Source organism: Falco rusticolus, chromosome 9, assembly GCF_015220075.1.
Source record: "Falco rusticolus isolate bFalRus1 chromosome 9, bFalRus1.pri, whole genome shotgun sequence".
NCBI classification, from domain to species: domain Eukaryota; kingdom Metazoa; phylum Chordata; class Aves; order Falconiformes; family Falconidae; genus Falco; species Falco rusticolus.
In genome coordinates, this window is record NC_051195.1 from 48,112,904 (window position 1) to 48,134,846 (window position 21,943).

The 21,943-nt window shown below is 56.1% G+C and overlaps 1 protein-coding gene across 4 annotated transcripts in view; it reads right to left on the reverse strand.

Moving 5' to 3' along the window:
• The window catches only part of RXRA (retinoid X receptor alpha), a 118,615-nt gene that overhangs the window by 93,906 nt on the left and 2,766 nt on the right, over positions 1-21,943 (reverse strand). For 3 of the 4 annotated variants that reach the window (XM_037399377.1, XM_037399376.1, XM_037399375.1), the window contains exon 1: positions 17,211-17,230. The exons of the other annotated variant lie outside the window; for it this stretch is intronic. The gene's annotated coding sequence lies outside the window, so the exon portion shown is untranslated. Of the gene's footprint in view, positions 1-17,210; positions 17,231-21,943 lie in introns of those variants that run through there. 4 annotated transcript variants of the gene reach the window in all.

The window sequence follows — 21,943 nt, forward strand, 5'->3', positions numbered from 1 at the left end:
CACTCCATCAGCTCAGCCCCGACGCTTTCCCAGGGGTGGCACTGAGCAGAGCCAGCGCTGGGTGCCCTGGCACACCCCCAGCATCCCCCCCTCCCCGCACTGTGGGAAGGACCAGGGCTGCAGGGATGCTCCAGAGACAGATCGGAGCAGATTAACACCCCGGCATCGTGACAGCTGATTTTTGGCACAAGTACAGTGATCTCCTCTCTGTGAAGAGGTCCCAGCGGATGAGGCGCTTAACCACAAACCTAATTACTGTCCTCCTCCCAGCTCCTCAAGCCTGCTGCTAGCGGAAGGCCGGATTTCCCTGCACCTCCTCTCCATTCACCGCTGTTTCTGCCGGCTGAGCGCACAGCCAGCACGATGCTGCCTCAAGTGCGGTGATGGAGCAGCTGCAGAGGGGACCAGAAGCCCACGCTGGCTGGAAAACACACTAGCGGCTGGTTCACTGGATCAGCGTAAAAGCCAAGGGGTGTCACGAAACAGGTGTGGAGGAGCACACAAGCAGCTCATTTTCAAAACACACATCCATCCCTCCCTCTGCTTCCAAGCCACTGCCTCCTGCTCCAGCAGTAGGTGCCTTTGGGCTGGTGCATCCCTCCTGCAAAGGGCTTAGCACCCTATGCAGAGCCAGCGTCTCGCCAAGCCCACCCCGACCCAACAGGCAGCCACGGCACAAGCAGGACCAGAGGAAGCTCCCATGGGATTCCACCCAGAGCGTGGGTGATGCTACCTGGGGGAGCACCCCATGAGCTCTTCCCAGTGGAGCTGGGGCAAGGGAGGAGCAGGAATCCCACCTTCCCCAGGACTGCAGGGATACTGGTGGAAACGTCGCAGCATACAGCCAGCTGGATGCAGTCTCTTTTCCCAAGGGAGAAGATTTTAATCCCTCCAGCCCCCAGGCCAGGGAAGTCCCTGAGCCAACCTCCCCGGGGGTGGACTTACGGGGGCTGCAGCAGGCTCGAGGGCTTTGCCTGAGCCCACACTTCTCCCTTCCAGGCAGGGCCAGAAAGGCATCCCTGGCTGAACAGCAACTCTGGACCAATTCTGCCCTTTCCAGCTGAAATCCCAGCCCTGCCGTGGGCAAAGGGAGCACTGTCTTGATTTAAGGATGGTCAGGATCTGACCCTCTATCTGCCAAGCTCTTCTTGCAGCCCTGCCTACATAAGTCCCTTTAAAAAAAAAACAACACAAACAAACAAAACCCAAACCAAAAAAAAACCACAAGCAAACACAAAATGCCCTAATTTGATCATATTCCTCTGAACTAAAAGCACCTTTGACCTAAATTCCCACCGCAGAATGGAATTCACCCTCTCTAGGCAAAGGATTACAGGAGAAAATAGCCGTCCATGCACGGAGAGATGTGGGTTGTAGCTCCCACCCATCCCCGGGGTCTCTGCCTCCCACCCTGGGCAGAGGGGAAGGAGGACGGGAACCCCCAGCACGCTCAACCAGGCCTAGAAGTGCTCGGGTGTCTCAATTTATGTAAAGTAGAGCTAATTTCACATTATCATATGATATTAAAGCAGCCTACCTCTCTCTTCCATCCCATGAGCAAAACCTGCGAGCAGAGCTATGGGAAGCATATGGAAAAACATCTCCAAGCACAAACATCCACCTACTGCGTGAGCTGTTGGAAGTTAGAGAACTATCCAAAAGAGGGGGATCACAAAAGAGGTTTTAACCAAAAGAAAACAGCCTTGTGTATATTTTTTTTCCTCCAAAAACACCCAGAGACTGAAGTTCTGCCTAAGCACATGCCTCGCATTTTTGCTACTTCTGGCAGTTTAAAAGGCAGCTCACAGCGTTGGCTGGATTTGTTATCAAGGTATCAGCCAGAAGGATTCCCGCTCTGCCATTAGAAGCAGGTTTCCATCCTCTCCAAGGCAGCCAGGCTCCCAGAGGTGAGGAGAGGCGTTGGCAGCAGCAGGAGGGTTTGGTGGGTGCTCGGGGGTACCAAGCCGACCGCGCGCTGCTGCTGTGCTGCAGCTCATCATAACCTCGCTCAGGGGCTCGGCCACCGCATCCCCTGATTTTGTCAACACCTTTGCAAGAGGCTTCCTGGGGAGAAGGGAGAGAGGAGATTACAAAGTGCTGACAAGCTCATGGGATGTTTTTGAGATGCCCTGCAAGCCGTCTGCCTCCACTGAGCTTCCTCCCGGCGCTGCATGGAGAGCGGAGACCCCATGGCACGGCATGGCACAGTCCCCGCTCGGCAGCAGGAGCGAGCGGCCAGCCCGCCCAGGATGAGACCGTCAGGTCATGCTGGGCTGAGTCACCTGAATCTACCAGTTCTCATCAATCCTTCTGGCAAGAGGAACAAATAATCCTCAGGGAAAGCTGTTTTTGGAGGCTGCTGAATTGTTCTTGGCACTGCTCGGAGAGCTTCAATTCACTAGAAAATCCCAAGCATTTTAATATAGCCAGAATATTTGCTCACAGGATGACTAGCCCCGCCACGAAATGGGATCCAGTCTCCTTGGAGCTGGCCCATCACGGGGACATTTCACCGTCTTTTTAATGTTGAGGGGGAAGGATGCCTGGGTCACCTCCTGCACGGGGTGTCACGGCCACAGGGGTCGGTGGACACAAGTCCCACGTGGCCCGGCCAGGAACCACTCCCCAGCAGGAGCCAGACCAGCCCGGAGCCATCCAGGTGGGTCGCTGCAACCAGCCGTGGGTCCCCTGCATGCATCCAGCACGGCCGAGCACCACAACCTGCCCCAGTCCCACAGGCCACCAGATGCCATCAGACCAGGGATGGAACCCTCCCCTCACCCCCCCGCCACTCTCACCGTGCCAGCTAGGCGCAGCCCCGGCCACCTCTCGTGTTGACTTTGGCTGTCGACAGCCACGACTATTCCTTGGGGCCACCTTGCAGGTGGTCAGCTGATGCCGGCAGCCTGTTTTCCCTTGGCCCAGGGGAAAACGCCTAATTATTTTTTTTTTCCTTTCCTTTCTTCTATTTTAAGAGCAGAGGTCTAAAATTAGCTCTGCCCGCACAATGGGCCTCTGAGATTGAATCCCTTCCCTCCCCCAAAAAGCTGACAAAACAAATTGCCGTTTGCAGCGTTTCAACAAACTTCTCAGGCCACCAAAATAAGTAAATACGTAAATAAACAAACTAACAGCAAGCACATGAGGGCCAAACCCTTCTGTGCAGAGGGATTTAAAAATAGCTGTACCGGCACAAACCCTGCTGCCCTCTACTCGCACCCAGCGTGGAGCCCGAGCCCTCGGAGGGACCCTCTCCTCTGCCAAACCTCCACCGCGCTTCGTGCGCTGCAGACGCTGCTCAGATGCTGCCGCTGGGGACCACAGCGAAAAGCCAGCAGAGACAAGCCTGCCTGTGGGCGGTGGTTACCGAGAGCATCATGGCGACGGCTGCCTCCCCCCTAAAACGCACGCAGGGATGGAGCGGGCAGAGATGCTCAGGCTCCAAAGTCCACGGGGTGCAGCTTGCTTTCCCAGAAAAGCAGATAGGAGCCTATGGTAGGATCTGGCCCTGCCATGCCTGAAACCCCGGTGACTGTGCACCACGTCCACAGGAGCAGAATTAGCCCCTGGCTTTAGTGGCAGCCCTGATGTTAATGCACCTCGACCGCGGGTGCATGGCTCCTCCACACCTCAGTGCCTCAGTCTATAAGGTGGGGTAATTGTACGGACCTTGCTCACAACTACACAATTAGTTGATATTTGTAAAGTGCCCTGGAGTTAATTAACTGCCATTAGCTCATTAGCTAGACCTCCTAAACTCAGCTTTAAGCCATGCCCTGCAAGGCAGGGCTCAGCCGGCTCCGTGCGTCCAGAGCCCGTGCACAGCTCGCTGCACTGGTGCCCCAGCAGCACTGCCTGCGCTCTGCAGAGCACTTCTGCACGGCTGCCCTGTTTTTTAGGCACCTGGCACACGGTGCCCCGTGCCACCGGCACCCTGCCCAGCCCTCCCATGCCATGCTCCCAGGGCAGGCTTCAGGGCTGTCCCCTAGAGGGTCCAGCCACATCACCGAGCGCTGCCCGGCTGCGTGTGCGGGAGCTGCACAGGCCCACCGGGGCCTGGGGAAATGGAAGCAAATACCCATCTGGCACTGGATTACCTGCCATATGCTTCCCATACGAACATGTCTGCCTGCAGCTTGGCGCGAAGGGAGAAGCGCACCTTCCCCCTGCGCCCCATGACGTCCCGCACCCAGCGTGCATCCCTCCCGCAGCGGCCACGGGAAGGCAGCAAGGCAAAAACCTGTCAGCACGGTGAGTGCAGACATCCATGCCCTCTCCCTGTGTGCATACACCCATGGCCATCTCCCCGTCCCCCAAAAGTGATGTCCCTCCCTGGGGGAGCATCCAGCATCACCCAAGACCACAATAACTCTGCCTGGTAGACGCAGCACCCGACTGCTGCAGCTGCATCCCTGCAGCCAGCGCCACGGCCTGGGGTCAGATCTCCCTTCTCCATCAGGGTAATGTTTGCTCAAAGCACTGCGTGGGAGCCGGGAGCCAGAGCTGCTCCCCCCCAGAAACCACAACCCCAGCCCGTCCTGCCAGACGCTGTGGCACTTCCAGCTCTCGGACCCCGCGCAGGAGTGATGCTGCTGGCCCATGGTGCAGCCCCTCAGGGACGGATGCTGCAGGCAACCACCTGCAAGTGATGCTGGTCTCTGCTGGAAAATCACCCACCAGCCCTCTACAGGAAACCCCAGCATTTTCTTTCACCCCAAACAGATCCCTGCCATGCCAGCGGCAAGTCCCACAAACAGCATCATCTCTTCACCTCGCAAAAGCACCTCCGTCACCACCTCAACTGGCTTTCCAGGAACAAACCCGCATGTGCCACGGAGCAGAAAACCCCCCAGCACAGTGGCCCAGCCCTGGCCACTCCGGGCAGCCCGGACAGCGGCAGCCCGGCACGCGAGACCGCAGCCTTGGGAGCAGCCAACAACAACAAACTCGTGTGTGAGCGACGAAGAGAAAAACTCGGCGAGGAAACAATATTCAGCTCAACTCTTCCCGAGCGCGTATTGTAAATAACGCCACGTATGGGTTTGTTTTATTTGTTTTAATTATGAAAACATAGCCCGGATTGTCCTGCTGGCTTGGGCAAGCTGTGTCCCCGAGCAGGGGGAGCGAGCTAGCCGCCCCGCAGAGCCACGCTGCATCTGGTAACCCTACAATAAACAAAGGACCTGCCGCACCTCACCGGCCTCATCCCTGCCCTGCAGAGCTGTGAGCTCAGTGCAATCCTCAGCGGCCACGTTATCCACCAGGCTGAGGTGCCGGAGCAGCTCGGGCTGCTGAGGGAGCCGAGCACCGTGCCAGTGGCCAGCGGCCAGCCCAGGTGGCATCCCAAGACCAGCGAAGCTGGTGCCCTGCAACAGCTCCACAGCTGGCAGGGAAACAAGCACCCAGAGACAGAAATATCACACATTTCAATGGCTGTTTCCAAGGCAATCGTGTATCTGGGTCCATCAGTCCTGCGTGTTGGGAGCTACAAGCCGTTCTATTTATTCTCTTCGCTTTTTTTCCCCCCCCAGCTATCTTAACACCAGACCTTCTCGCCGATGTCTCCATCACTTTTGTCCTGGCATACCAGTACCATTGCTCCACGCTCCTGCTGCCTGCGTCAGGCAATGGGGCCAAGCAGGAGGCACCTTCTGAAATTATTTTTTTTTGCGTCAGAATGAACCTTTCCCTCTCTCACTTCCTCCTCCTGGTCTGGTCCAGGATGGAGGATCCAGCCCTCACCTCCCAGAGCATCCACTTTGGCTCATGCTGGGCCAGGAGAAAGCCAAGCAGCCTGAAGCTGAGACAAGCTTCAGACACAACCAAGTTAAAAATACGTATTTTTCAGACAAAAGTTCAGTCCCCAAATGGTAAGAGAATCCAGGAAAAATGCGGCAGGCCCGGCTGGTGGCCGGCTTCCAGCGCGAGCACCTCCCTTCGGAGGAATCCGGCGAGGAGTCTCGACTAATCCACCCAGGACACACCAGCATTTCTTCCTCGTATTATTTGGTTTGGTTTGGGGTGTTTTTTTCCCTTCTTTCTTTCTTTTTTCTGTCTGCTCAGCAGATTTGACATTTCCTGGGAAGGCACTCACAGCCGTGGGGACCAAGCCGGGGTACTGTACCAGGGGATGGATGGAGGGACACCACTGCTCACTGCCTGCTCCTGGCACCAGCCCAGGGATTGCAGGTAGGAGCAGCTGGAAAAGAAGGGACCAGTGCAAGAGCCTGGAGCCACTGTGCATGTGCTCAGTGCTCACGGAAAACAAATATACAACATTAGCCCCATGCCTCAGTTTCCCTTCCCCCCCAGAGGTGAGCTGGGGGGCAACACAAACACTTTAGGGGAACGAGGCCATCGAGGTGACACAGAGACAGTGCTGCAGGCACCCCAGCAGGACAGGTCCCCAAGTGCCTCCTGCAACCCCAGCAAGGAGCCAGGTTCTCCCCCCAAAGCCATTGCCCCCTTACAGCCACTGCCTCCACAACCTGCTTCTGCCCCCGCTCACCTGCAATTCCCATAGCCAGCCCCCCAAATCCCCCCTCACCTCGCTCTCCACCACTGCCTCTCCCCAGCTCTCCCTCTCTAACGAGCCCCACGTGCTCCCCAGGAGCATTTTTGCGCACAGCAGATCCACCGTCCTCGCTGGGCACCCAGCACGGTGCCACAGCTCCCCACGGCCGGCTGTCGTGCTGGCCGGAGCAGCAGAACGGGGACAGGACAGGGACAGGACACACACAGCCTTGCCATCCGCTTCAGCTCATTACTGCTGGGAGGGACAGGAGCAGGGGTATCATGTCTGGTCCTCACGGACTCAGCACTGGCCCCTCCACAGCCCCTCGCAGAGTTGCTGCCGCTTTCGGGTCAGCTGGCAGGCGCTGCTCTCCCTCCCGGTGAGATGCCCACTGAGGAATTTGCACTTCATTCCTTGACACCCGCTTTAATTATAGGTATCGAGTTGGCTTCTCTCTTTCACAAGAGCCATGAGCTAATTTCCTGCTCCCCTTTCTCCACGAGGGGTTCATGAGTCACTCACTCCATATACAAGTGGAGGGCGGTGGGCTCTGCCAAAGCCCTTCCCAAGGGCCAGGGCATAAACTCCCAGCAGTGAAGTTGTCGGCTGTGAGATCCCAGGATGATCTCCAAAATTTCAGCCCCATTTTCCCACTGTTACCGAGAAGAGCAGACAGACAGCAGGCGACACCGAGACATGATATGTGCCGTCTACTGCCGAGTGCCTCAAAGGCTCCCCGCGCACAAGGATGCTCTGCGCTCGCCCGCCGCCCAGCATGGCACGCTTCTACAGCAGCAAAACACTGACAGTCTCTCGAAAATCTTTACTCAGAAGCACAGCAAGCACATCCCCAGGCGAGGCTGCTGGGGAAGCCTGGCACGCATCCCCGGGGTGCAGACCGTGCCGCTGCCTACCGGGCGGTGCGGCCAGCGGGTATACCCTGATGTCTGATGTCAGCTTGGGTCTCCCCGCCAGCTGCTGAAGCAGCAGCGATGCTGTGGCAAGAGCTCCATCACACCGCTGCCCCGTCAACTCATTTCTTCCTGAAGGAGTTTCCTTTGCAGGGTCCTGGGTTTAGGGTTTTGTTGTTGTTGTTGTTGTTGGGGCTTTTTAAACATAAATTCATTAATTTCAGCACCATGAGGGCTTTACTGGCTGTGGATTATCATCGTTCATTTCAAGGAGACACAAATAATTGCTCATGAGCTCTAGAGCCTACGGAAGGATGTTGAGCCCCACTGACAGGAGAGGCGGTGGGTCCCCAGGAGCCTTGCCTTGCCCAGGTGTGTGCGACCCGCCGTGCAGAGGGTCCCCACCCCAACACCCACCTCCCCAGCCCCAGCCCAGCTGCTCTCCCGGCCGGACAGGTCGTTCCACTGCGATGCTGCCATGCCTTTACCCTACCATCCCCAGCATGTTCTCCAGCTCACCTCCCCACCCCGGAGCAGCCAGGCTGCCTGTCCCAGTCCACACGGCTCGGGCCCTGGCTGGGAACACCGTGGGGGCTCAGGGAAGGGACCCCTCGGCTCGCAGCAGCCACGCTGCGCCACTCTGTTTGCTTTATATTTTAATCAAGTCACGAGACATGGCGGATGCTGCTTGAAATAAATCAACCACAGCAGCAATAAAGACAACCAGGCGGCCTCAGCTCGGACCGCACAAGCACAGGACGAGCAGCCGAGCCCCTGCTGCCCCGTGGCTGATGGGGTGACACAGCAGCTGCTGTGCCAAGCCTGGACGGGACAGGTTGTCGCCGAGGAAATGGTGACAGGGTTGTACCAGGAAAGGAAAGACAGATGCGGACACTGCCGGCTGGGCCAGCTGCACGCCCCTAGATCACCCGGAAAAAGCCATTGAGGGTTGCGGCAGCCCCTTGGATACCCACCCCGGGGCCAGGTGACCCTCCTCGCTCGGGGTTACATCTCCCTTTTCCATCCCCCATCCTCAGGGCGAAGGGTAAAAGGGGAAAGAAAATCTGTGCGTGTCTCTCCCACGCAGGGTGCCAGCACAGCTCTACTGCAAAGATTGAGCAATGTGGGGATGGCAACAGAGCCAGCAGCATCTCCCCAGCCCCCACCAGCCTCACGCTGCTGCCTGCACCCTGCAGCGCAGCACAGCCAGCCCCCCAGCCCTACAGGCACCCATAGCCTGGCTCCCAGGAGCTCCTCCAAGCCCACCTGCCTGGATCCCCGGCCATTAAAAGCACCTCTGCTCCTGCACAGAGTATCTAGCCTTTCCCCTGCATCAGCCAGCACCAGGCAGGATTCGGCCGGGCAGGAGCACCGGGTCGCTGTGTCCACACTGGGTCCCTCTGGCCCCTGCACGGCTCGAGGCAGAGGGATGTTCTCCCTTTCTTCTCCAGGAGGATTAGACACACTTCTTTTCTCTCATTGCTTTTCAAAAGAGAGGCTTTTTATCACTGCTGATCCCTGGGGGAAATCCTTCTCTCTCTCTCTCTCTCTCTCTCTCATGCTTTTATAGCTTGGACAGGAGGAAAGGAAGTTTTCCTTCATCTCAATCTCCCTGCTGACAGGCACCGCGAGCGTGACGGATGGACAGAGCAGCTCCCCAGGTCCCTGCACCTGCGCAGCACCCCACAGCATCGCCCCGACACCGCCGGGGCTCCCACCACCTCGCTGCATCGCCAGCAACGTGCCCGGTGCCGAGCCCCGGAGAACGCCCAGGCAAAACCCCGTCTTAGTTATTTCGAAAGCCATGTATGTCTCCGTTGCGAAATCCCAGCTTGTAAAAACCCCGGCAGAACACATGCAGCAAACCCAGCTCAAGGCAGCTACAGGTGCTCTGCCCTTGCCTACCTGCTCCCCATTCTCTGGAGGTTGCAATTACATTTTCCAGTCTTTCTTAAATGGATTTTTTTTTTTCCCCTCTTCCTGACTGCTGCGGAGCAGATCAAGCCAAAGAGAGGAAACCAAAAGCTCGGAGCTGGCAAAGCTTTAGACACGCACAGCTATTTTAATGGACCACTCGCATGCAGAACGCTAAGAACATGCCCAAGTGCGTGTGAGATCATGGCATGATCAGCTCTACAGCGAAACAAGTAAAGCCAGCAATCCCTGAAGCGCTGTCAAAAGCTCTAAGTACCCAAAAGAGAAATCATGTTGTTTTTCCACCCTCTGAGCTCTCTCCATTACCGAAATCAGGGCTGAGGTTTGTCACAGCAGCAGACCGGGTGGTTTTTTTAATTGTCAATCACGCTGCAACATTTTCTTTTTATTTTTAGGCGTCCCTTTAAAACTATAGAGGAAATCATCCAAAAGAAGTTTGTTCAAACGGTCTGTCAGTTTGAGGAAGTGAAATTAAACCAGAAAAAAAAACCCTGAATCCTAATAAATCACACATACACACACACAAAATTGGAGAAATCTGGGCATGCCTCCAAAGCCAAGTAAATGGATGATAAACAAAACAAACCTAGCTCTGCCCAGTAATAAAGGCTTCCACAGTGGGAATTTCTCACCCGGGAACCACTTCCACCAAAGGCACAGCTCGGGGCACAGCGGGAGCTTTCCTGCTCCTCTGCAAGGCTGTGCCTGCAGGGACTGCCAGGGATGCCGTCCCACACCGAGCTGGTCAACAGGCACAAATCCTGCACTGCCCCTGCTTGCACAAATTTCTCCCCCTGCAAAGCCCTGGCCTTGTCCCTGCTGCAGCCCATCGATCGCCTCCTGACGCAGACAGGGTGGCAGTTTGGTTTTGCTGAATTCAGGGGAAAGCCTCGCTCTTCCCCTGCACGGGCACCCCTTCGAGCCCTGGGTGGGCAATGGGGACCTGCACAGGGCCCACAGACCCACCTACAGCAAACAAGACTCACAACTTGCAGGAATAAATAAATTAAAAAAATAATTAAAGAAACAGGCAAAACAAAAGGAAGGGAAAGGGCAAGAGGAATAAGGATGAGGATGCTGAACTAAAACCCCCCAGACACCCAGGTGCCTGAAGCAGGAGGCAAACCCAGCATATGGGGCAGCAAAAAAAGCAGCAGCCGAGTCTCCTTTCACCCTTCAGATGCAGTTTGCCATTGATATGGATGCTGCAGAGCAATGCCCGGCCCCTCCCTGCTGCACAGGGTTCATCTTTTCAGGCCACACAGCAGGAGGGAGAGCAAAGGGAGGAGGGCAGGGATGCACCTAGTGTCCCAAGAAGGACACTCTGGTGACCCTGGTGCAGCCTCTACATGCCCAGAGCTGGATTTTAGGGGTGGCACAGCTGGACTGAGAGCTGAGGGTACAGCAGCAAAGCCAGTGGAGGGGTGGACACGTGCAGTGAGGACCCCAGCACCAGCTGGCACGGTTCCCATCACTGTTCCAGCACAGCCGCAAGCAAGGCCCCACTGCAGGGACCTGACCCCGGGTGGGCAGCCCACCCTCTCCCCAACTCTTTTGTTTTCCAGCAGAGATCACCAGGAAACAGTTAAAGGTTTCTAAGCTGGGCTCTCCTAAGGACTCCAGTTAAAAGTCCACCCGGCATTCTCCCATCACGGACTTTAGCCCCGGGCATGCGGCTTCAATAACACACATGAAGGTGCCAGCTTGCCACTGCCGGGGAGCCACCGGGGTGGGCAACCCCTGCGAGACATGCAGAGCCCCACACAGGACAGAAAACCGCAGGGCAGGGCCCAGAGCAGTGGGCTGGGGTTTGGTAGCGTGAGGTTCTGTGGAGCACTTGCAGAGCGGGGAGCAGCGATGTGCTACAGGGCTCCCTGCTTCTGCCCCAGGAGCTAACCCACCTCGGTGACAGTGGTGCCCCCCAGGAGCCCGCTTCACCCACCTCCAGCCCGTAAACGGGCAGCCAGGCACAAATTCTGCCCAGGGGCAGAGCCCTGTTGGTCCCGAGGGAGATGCCAGGGCAGACGCCACGCTGCTCTCCCTGCTGGGAGCAGACACCTGGCTCTCCTCTCCAAGGTTGTCTGCAAATCCTTTCACCCGGACTACATGTACCATTTTTTAAAAGCCGGGTGATCTAACCAACCTGTATTTACAATGCTGAAAACATCCCAAAGCTCCATCTCTTCCAGCTCCCAAGCACACTGTGTACTCTTAATAAAATAATTGCAATGATGAATAGCTCCTTGTAACATTCTTCTGCAGCTACTGACAAGGCCAAGAGCTTCGATGGAAAGTCCTTCTCCTAAAAGCTCCTTCAAGGTACGTTCAGGATTTTACCTCTTCACAGCAAAAGACACAGTGAACATTCAGAAAAGGTATCAGTCCTGTACCAAGCCATCCACCATGCAGAGACGGCAACGACATGCTCCCGCTTCCCACTAGCCCAGCCACATCATTGTCTTAATAATAAAGTCTGCTAACGACGGCAGGTCAGCCTCAGTCCTCAGTTAAGCTGACGCGATCTTGAACGTGTTCGATGAAATCGATGCCCAGCTGCCAATCCCACCAGTGCTTGTGGGGTCCCCACAGCCCACCACCCCAGCAAAGGCTCCTCTGCCAGAGTCGCCCCCAGCCCCAGTGTGGGGCCAGGCAGCATCGGGAGGCTCCTCTCCTCTGCTTTTGAAATAAGGCTGTGGATTTAATCATTCACTTGCAAGTCCTCATGTGCCCATGATTTCCACACTGACAATTACAGGGGCAGGCCAATGCATTGGGGTTGGGAGCACACTGGCTTTGCCTTCCCTTCCCCTGCAAAGCATGCTTCTACTCCCAGCCAGGGCCAGGCTCTCTGGATGCTCTCCCAGAGTCCGTGCTCCCTAAGACTTACTATTGAACCATCAGGACCAGCCAGGGAAGAGCCCAGGGAACCAGTGGCAGAGAGGGACCTGGGCTCAGCCCTCACCTCAGCTTCGACTGCAGCTTGGGGGACTTCCCAGCGCCCAGCCCTGCGTAGGGGTGAACTGGCAGGACTGGCTGCTCCTGCCCCATGGGCACCTCCCCATGCTCGGCACACACGGCCAGCCCTACTCTCACCCCTTCCTATCTGGCATGGGCAGCGAGGACCCCAGCCCACACCCCACCCCAGCACAGGCACTTTTCCACCCAGCACGTGCTCTCCTCCCTCCAAAGGGCTGGTCTGGGGTCCCCACATTCAGGCAGGACCAGGAGCATCCCTCTGCTCTTGGGGATGAGCCAGGATGAGCTTCGCCCTCCATGCCACCGCTGCCCAGGCTGTACCCTGGGGCTCACCTGCTTCTGCATCCCTGAGGAAAGCTTTTGGAGTCCCCCGGGAGGCTGCTGAGCTACACCACGCTGTGGCCCCGGGGTGGGCTGCACTTTAGGGCAGCCGGGGCAGTGTCGGGGTTAAATGCCACTGCTCCAAGAAAGAGACCTGGGAGGATGCCCGGATCAGCCCGGCATCCCCTGCACTGCCACTGCGTTTTGGGAAGGTGCAGGGAGAGCTGGAGCCTCCCTGTTTGCGTAGGTGGGGGCTTTAGATGGGCACCGCTCTGTTATCCACCACCCAGGGCTTGCTGCAAGAAATCCCTGCCCTGCAACATTTCCTGCACACACCTAGAGGCTGTGAAACCTTGCTGGAGAAGCCAGACGTGGTTTTCCGTGCCCGCCCAGCCTCAGCTCCCGTGGCACAACACTCGGCTGACCAGAGCGCCCGGGTGCCTGCAGGGAGCGGCGCCGAACACCCCTGGGCGATAGCAGCGCAGGCGGAAAAACAACAAAGATGAGAAAACCCAGCGCCCAAGCTAAACAAAGCCCGCCGTGACCGATGGTGGCTTCTGATTTCCACAGCCTAAACCTGCCCCACAGGTGAGGCATGAAGAGGGAGCGACTTGCCATCAGGGAACCGATGGCTTCCCACCCTTCCAAGAGAAAGGCGAAATCCCAAGGCAGAGCTGCACGGCGCTCCAAGGCAAAGCCCTGGAGCTGCGAGGTACAGCAGCACCGCTACCAAAATACAACTGGAAATGCAGGCATAAACCCTGACAAACTGCATCTGTGTTTCCCAACCCCACAAGCAGCAGAGAAACCTGCCGGCAGGGTGTAATTTGGGGTGCTGCCTTGCGATGTATCTCAAGAGCAAGTCCCTGCACAGAATCAGCCCCCTCGCACCCCGCAGCAGGTCAGCAGAGCCCCCCAGCACAGCTGGGACTCCTGCTCCCAGCCAGCCCAGGTTCTGAACCACTGTTTACATCAAGTCTCCCAGATTTGCAAACAATAGGTATCAGCTGGCCTGGGGCCAGGCTATCTCTGGCAAGGATCACAGCTAAGCCTTCCTAAGTGCTTAAATGGGGGCCTACAGGCAATTGTCCCGGGAGTCTCAACTCTTCCCAGAGCCACCTCTGATGTTCGGTTCCTGCTGAGGAGCACAGGGCAGCCGGCGGCACAGCTCACCTGCAGAAAACCAGCTCAGCGAGGATGGCCATGGAGAGGACGAGGATGCAGGGCTGCACCACAGCAGCATCCAGCGTGGGTCATCGCCTCCTGCCCTCCCCGAGCTCTGCTCCTGCTCCCCACCACAGGGTCGAACGGCTTCGGTGCTCCCCTGGAGCTGCCCGGGCATCCTATCCATACCAGTGCAGAGGCTTGGGGAAAGCACACTGTAAAGCACAAAGTATTAACACCACGGGTGACACGGCTTGCTCACAACATGCCCATCCAACAGACGGCAATTTGCTGAGGGGTGCAGAAAGTTTCAGCTTTAGCAGGTTTACCCTGACAGGAAGGGAGCCTGGGTGGCCCGCGTAGGTACAGGAAACCCCTTTCTACCACGCACATCGCTCTGCTTCCTCTGGATTTCTTTAACCTTTCACTCTCAGCCTGATTTATGCCTTCACACTGATTTTTTTCATGCGTGCACTTCCCCGCTTTCCACTCCGGTACTGTGGCTCCACACCAGCAAAAACACTGCCAGGGCCTCGGCACCCATCTGCCCAGAGCCAGAGCAATCTCTGCACGGAGGCCTCCTCCTCTGCCTCTCCCCAGAGCTGCGTTTTTGCAGGCAGCAAGGAGGGGAACATGCAGATGTCCCATGCTGCTGGGCTCGGTGCCGTGCTGTGCTTCGGGGCTGCACGGCCAACACGCGGCTCCCAGCCACCCGTGGGATCTGCGCTGGTCTGCGTGAGATGGGGAGGCTGCAGGCAAAGCACTGGAGCGGCTAATCTGGGACCCCAGGGACACGTCCCAGTGAAGGAAAATCAGAGATGGAGCTTTTGCTGCAAAGGCGCTGGGCAGTGAGCCCCAGGCTCCAGTGCAGCAAGCCCAGCAGTGCAAAGGATGGACTTCATTTTCCTCGCAGAGAGGGAAAGGACCACGACCCAGCTCAGTCTGGAGCCCTCCAGACAGGGAAGCAGCAGACTAGGGAGACTGGGGGAGCCCAAGTGCTTCCACCCACTCCCCAACCCTGGGATGAGCCAGTCCAGGCGGGATGCAGCAGACAGCACCCCACCAAGAGCGAGCATCCCCGGCACCACGAGTATGTGGAGCAGTGCCCAGCAATGCCTTCACAGGCAGGAGGGCATGAGGACGGTGGGGACACAGCCTTAATGTCATTTAAAGGGCCTCTTGGGTGGGAAGATTAGCACCCTGTTCCCAGCCTCGCGGGGATCCCGGCACAGGAGGAATGAAACGTCAGACCCTGTCGAGAAATGTATCCGGACAAGGGGGGGTGGGGGTGGGGGGAACATGCCTCTGCTGAGGCCAAAGGCTCTGGGGCAGCGTCAGAGCAGGAACAGCAGCCCAGAGCCCAGGGGAAGCACTGGGGAAGGTGTCTGGGAAGGAATCACAGCTAAGGTCAATTCTCCAGGCCCCCAGTTTGGGGCATTTTTAACCACCACAGCCAGATAAATATGGAGAGTGGGAGCAGGTAGCCCTGGTGCCACCAGCCATCACCAGGGAGCAGGGATGTGGGGACACAGCCAATGCACCAACCCGGGTTCTCACGTCCTAAAGCTCCATGCCACAGCCTGCATGGTCCCACCCTTACAGCCACCACCATCCAGGGAGGAAGAGAAAATTCCAAAGTGACAGTGAGCCAGGAAAGCATCTCTTCGTCCAACTTCCACGGGACATGGCAGGGCACCTCCAAGGGCCACCCGCTCACAGCGCTCCCCCAGCCCAGCATGGCCGCCGCAGCCGAGGGGAAATGAAGTCGCAAAGGTTATCGTTTCGGTGTTTGACTGAGCATAAAAATCCTGCTCTGAAAACAAAAAAAGGGGAAAGGGGGACAGGGAGAGCGGCAGGGGAGGAGGAGGGCAGCAATGCACAGCACGACAGCCCCAGAAAAACACAGGAGAGGGAGTGCAGGGGCTCACGCCACACTAACGCACACCTCCATTTCAGAAGAGTTTCCTGGGAAAATAAATGCAAAGTCTGTTATAAAAGTTTATCTGCATGTGCGAGAAAGAGCAAGTGCGCCTGACTACGGTATAGAGATGTCATTATTTTCATGCATCTGCCTTACCCAATTTTATTTAGTTGCTTTCTGCACCATTTCATGCTCATTCTGCTGCTGAGCTAGACAATTGCTTTATAACTCTAGGGTGCAATTTCACTGTCTGTGAGCCACACGCACACGCACGCACACAGGGTCTTCGCTGGGATGAAGTAGGGAGCTGCACCTCCCTCCCTCCCCACCCCGATGTTTTGGAGCTTGAATTGCAATGGGTTTTCTTAATAAACAACAAAAAAGAAAGAAGAAAAAAAAAGAGAGAGAGAGAAAATTAAATTAAAATGCTAAGCCACCATCTGTAATGTATTATAATTCAAGGTGCACATGGTGGGGAGCAAACCCAGAAAGCAACGGCTCCCCATTAAGAACGACGAGGATGAACTGGAGGGCAATTTGCTCTCTCACGCTACGTGAATGCAGGGAGACAGAGCCCAGCAGGCTGGAGGGCAGAAGCGCTGTGAATCACGCTGGATTTTTATGATCAATTGAAAGTCACACTTGAACAAGTGCAGATCAAAAGGGAGGGCTGGCCGGGCAGGTGCAGGGCTCTGAGACAGTGGTTTGCAACATGCTAAAAATTGCCTGGTCCCTCGCAGGGACCCCTGCTTCTACCCCATACCCCCAGCCCCTGGCTAAGCATCCCTGCCCCCTCCCCCCATCCCAAGGCTGCAGCAGCCCCACGGGTATGGGTCAGGGTAGCTGTGGGGTGTAAGGGGGTCTCCAGAAGCAGCTCCAACACTGATGCAACGCAACTTGGAGCCACACATCTCCCCACAGCAGTGCGAGCGAGCATCTCCAGCACAACCTGCCGCTGATACGCCGTTATCTGCCGCCGGCTGGCCCTGCTGGCTGGTGACAGAGGCCATGGCTCCTCCGCACCAGGCAGAGCCCACAGCTTCCCTGGCCTGATAAAGTCGCGCATCTTACAAAAATGGGGCAGCAAAAAGAGGAGCTGGGGGCAGAAGGGGGGTCCAGCATGGTCTGGCAAGGATGGCTGGTGGGGAACTGGGGTCTGGCAAGGATGGCTGGTGGGGAACTGGGGTCCGTCTTTCTTTTTTCCCCCTTTTGCAAGAGCACACAGGTCCTCCGAGAGAGGCTGCTGCCCACCAGGGTGCAGGGCAGGGAAGCCTCCCACCCATCGCTCTCTGGGCAGCCAGAACAGCTCCCCCAGCTCGATGCAATGCCCCCGGCTCTGCTCCTGGCTCTCCCTGACCCGCTCTCCTCTGCGCCACTTCACGCCTCTGCCATCACTTACCACCCCACCTGCTCCGAGTAAGCCTCCTCCATCCCACCCCATGCCAACCCCATCTCCCCGCCTCGTCACCTCCACATGTCCAGGCGGATCTCCGCTGGAAGCGCCCCCCCTCTCCCATGCTTCTCCTTCCGCTCTTGCTTCACCGCTGCCGTTGCCTCATTTTGTCTCCGTAATGGGCACGTAGGCGACACACTGCCCACAACAAACTTGTCTCGCAGCAAGCCCACAAAGTTCACAGGAAAAAAACCAAACCCACAAAAAAAAAAAAAAAACCAAAACAAAAACACACACACAAAAAAAACAACCACCCCACCAACTTTCCAGCACTTACTTGTCAGCCAAAAATGGAAAAACAATAATCAAATGTTTCTGCCTTCGCGCCCAGCACGGCACAGCCAGCTGAAACTAGACAGGGCATCCCTCCCTAATCCGCTCCTGGCAGCCCCAGCACAAAGGATTTGCTCCATTAGCTGGGGGGGCTATAAACCTCGGGGGGGCTCCAGGGCTGCCCCTACCTCCCCCTCCCCTTTTTTCTTTTTTTTTTTGTCTTTTTGAAGTCTGTAAAAGCTGAAGAAAGCCAAAACTCCACAAAAGAGGAGACCTTGAAAAGTAACAACCAGATGGGAATCCCATTACCATTTTATTGGTCACAAATACCAGTATTGCACCTTTTATCTCTTTGCTCAGCAGTGATCTCGCAGCCGATGCGATCCAGGGAACGGGATATGGCTCAGACAAGACCCAACCCAAACACACCAGCAACCTCCACGCAGCGCCCACCCAAACCAAGGAATGAACCTGAAAAAAATAATTCCCTGGGGTCTGAAAACCTGAGCAATGCCCCCGGCAAGAGGAACCACCTTCCACTAGAGCAGAAAGGGGATGTGAACCCTGCCCCTGATGCTTAATAAAACACATATTCAGGGTGTTTCTTCCTCACCCTCTGCTTTGGGAGCACCTGGCTTACACGCAAACCCCATCCGTGAGCTTTCCTTTGCTCCCAGGCCAAAAAGCAGCTGGGGGGGTGGGGGGTGGGGGGATGCCTACCAGGAGCAGGGACCCTCAGAAGCCCACAGGAGCTCCGATCCCAGACGGATCAGCTCTGTGGGGCTGGAAGCCGCCGTCCCAGGCGAGGTTTCACAACCGCCCCACGCCCTGGCTCTGGGCCCCGTTCCCAGCTCCGCTGGCACTCAGCACACCCGTGTGCCTCAGTTTCCCACCCTGTAGCTGTCTCATCTGGGCAGCCTGTGCGTTTTCAAGGCAAGATCCATCCCCTCCCGATGTGCAGAGGCAGGAGCTGGCACAAAAAGGGCTGCGATCGGAATCACAGCCCAAAGGTGCAACCTTGAAACTTTTCTTGCAGACCACAATAACAGAAAAGGAGGAGAAAAAAAAAAAAAAAAAAAACCAACCATTTTATGCTTATGAGTGGTCTGTTTGAACAGGATTATTTTTTAACTCCACGTTAAACAGAATTTCAAAGGAGGGGAGCTTATTTGGACTTCATTTGAACCCTTTCTTCCCTTTCTTGCAAGGGAATTTTTCCCTGTTTATCTCAGAAAACACCCTCCATTTTGAAATGCTCCGTCTTCTCTAAATAAAAACTCAGGTTGTTTCCCCGACTTTGCTTTGCTTTGCTTTTTCTAAGCGAAGTGTTGTCAGAAAAGGCAAGTTCTCACAGCCAGTTTCCATCTCAACAATAGAGCATTTTCCCAGGCTAAATTGCTTCTGTCTGAAAATCTTCTAGCAGTTTGAGCTGGCTGGCATGTGTGGGGATCCTTCTGTAGGGTTTTTTAAATCCTTATTTGCAATATTATTTCGTCTGCTTTGCGCTGCCTTGATGTTCGAGCAGCCTTTGGAGAGACACAACCACTCCTCCCTCCTCCTCTGTCCTCCCTCCAGGCACACGCTTCCCTTTGAGGAGGAGGAGAGGGGAGAAATAAAATAAAAGACGAGCAAAGAGGAAAATGTCAGAAAGCTGCTTTTTGTGTGTGTGTCAAACGTTCAAAGTTATTCCAGAGTCTAGTCTTTAAATGTAATAAAATACAGCAACTCCTGACAAAATCAATTAAAATAAAACCACCCAGGCTGCCTCCCCTATTGCTTTGTAGCTATACTGACTTTGAGAGCCCACCTGGGCCTTTTAGGAAGCAATTATGGAACCGTCGGGTCAAATCCTGCACCAGCAGCCTGCTGGCCCTGCCGAGCATCCCTCGGCGCCGCGGGCCGGAGGGAGCAGAGACCTAGCTCCTTCGCCCGCCGAGGGAGGTGATGATGGCTCCGACACGGGGCAACGCGCTGGGGATCGGAGCCAGAGAACAGGATTAATTAGAGCCCAATTAGGTTACTGAGGTCGCAGGGAAGGTCCCTGCAATACCCAGCACTTGGCTGGCAGTGATTGGAGGTATCCCCGGCTTTGGTCACCACCGGCATCCCAGTTTGGTGGAGCAGAGCCCAGCCAGGGGGGCAGAGACCCCCTCAGCATCCCCACTCCATCACCACCACCTTCGGTTAAGCTCCTTGCCAAGGGCCAGCACCTCACCGCCTCCCGCAGCAGTGTTGGGGGATGCTGATAGCAAGAAGGATTCGGTGATTTCAGGCAGCCAAGAGCCTCGGGGGAATACCCTGCTGGCACACAGTTCCCCTCAAAAGGCACCAGGATGCTCGGAGGAACTAGCACCCTGTGCAAGAGGCAGGACCAATGAACATCCCAAAGCCCAAGCCCTCGCCCCACGGCGCCACAGCATTTGCTTACTTTACTATCCTGCCAAAAAAATTTAAAAATTAAAAATTCGGTCGGGTGGCAGGGCTCTGGCGTATGGGAATCCACCCCTGCTCCCGAAAACAATACTCCAACAAAAAGGTTTTTAACCCATTTCTTAATAAATATTTATTTTCGCCTTCAAGATGTGGGTGGGACGAAGCCAGGGTGTATTTTCCAGTGAAATGTTTTGATTCCCCTCTTGATATTTTTTTTTTTTCAAACAGGAGCAAATTGCCAATAATAATATTTGCAATGAATAACTAAAATTCTGTGGCTTTCTCCCCCGCTCTCTTTTAAATAAATAAAATGCCCTGAATACGAGAAACACAAACGCTCTCTGCAACACTGCAGGACGACGTGGAGTAAACTCAGGGACCCTCAGAGGATTTATTGAACTGTCACAGCCCAGATTCTGAAAAAGGCAAAAATTCCTTCCCAGCTTGTTTTGTATATGTCAATTGGGAGAGGTCGAGCCCTACACTATGCTTCAGCAAGAGATACCAGGACATGACTATACATTATCTCGTGCTCCTCTGAGGCCCCTCTCTGGTGCGGCCACCGGCAGCCCCACGGCGCCGGCCAGCAGCGGCCAGATGTGGGGCAGAGGATTCCTGCTTCCTCACAGGGATGCTCCGGCAAGCCGTGACACTTTCTGCATCTTTCAGAATTTTTCCTCCACACGGATTTTCCTATCAGCTGTAAATTTCTGAAGCTCAACCAAGCAGAATTGAGGATCAGGTTGAGGTCTCAACCCAGACGCAGGCTCCCACCGATCTACCCTGGGGTTGAGCATCCAGGCTCATCCCAGCCACGTGCCCAATGGCAAGGCAGGGGATGCGGGATGAAGACGTCTCATGGATTCTCACACTCCCACGCTGTCTTTGACCTGAAGCAGCCCCCCAGGCTCCAGGTTGCTCCCCCCGAGCCGGACATGGGGGGTTGTTTTGCTGTTTTCCTCGGAGGCGTTCCTGCTCTGGCCTCAGTACCGTGCACGGCCAGTTCTCACCCCACATCCTGAGCAGCTGCAGCCGTCCCTGGCACGGCCGCGCTGCTGGGAAGATGGACTCGCGGAGGTTGCAACCTGGTGAACTGACCTCTGGGAGGGAAGCACCGGCCTTGGACACCCATTAACTGTTTTTTCCTCCCATGAAGCTGAGCCTTGAGGGAGGGCTTCCCGAGCTCACCGTCCCCCTTTTGCTCCCCAGGGCGCTACCACCTTCTTAAGGAAACGGGCAAGGAAGAAAATGAAGCAATAACAGGATTGCAATGGTCTGAGCCTTGGGAACAAGCAGCTACTCAAAAGATCAAGTTCCTCAGTTTGCACATCAGTCCCCAATGTGGTGCCACGCAAAGCCTGACCTCAGCACATGCACCCCCCCGGGCTGGAGATGTGGATCCCCACAGCCTCGCAAGTGCTCACGCAATGGCTTTTTCTTTATTTTCCTCCTCCTTAGAGACTCAGCGCAGCACAGCCCCCCCAGAGGAACACAAGCAAGACATCCCCCATCACTCAAAACCTAGCAAAGGGAGATCTATAGCTCCAGACAGCTTCTAAGGCATCATCTGCCAGACACCGAGGTGGTCATCAGCCTCCCCCAGGGCTGGAGGTACCTGTGCCATGCAGGAAGGCTGCCCACAGACCCCACCATCGAGCTGCGGGTTGTCCTGTGAGTGGGACAGCAGGCAGAGCCGCAGGGTGACGGCATCCAGCCCAGGAGATGCCTGGGGACGTGCCGTCCTCGTTGGGGAGCCTCTGCCTGGCATCCGCCAGCAGCTCCCGAGACGAGCAGGAAAATGAGATACTACTATTAAAAGTGCCCAGCACCAGCCACACTGCCAGCCCTGACATCAGCAGGGTTATCTGAGTCTAACCGCAGGCAGGACTTGGCCGGGAACCTCCGCCGGGTTATCCTTTTTAGGCCAAACTGAGCTGAGAATTTGATGGGCCCACACAGTAACAGAGCCTGGTTTTGGTCCCCAGTAGCTCCCGTTCTCCAGATCAGGCCCATACTGGTGTGCAGGGAAACAAACTCCACAA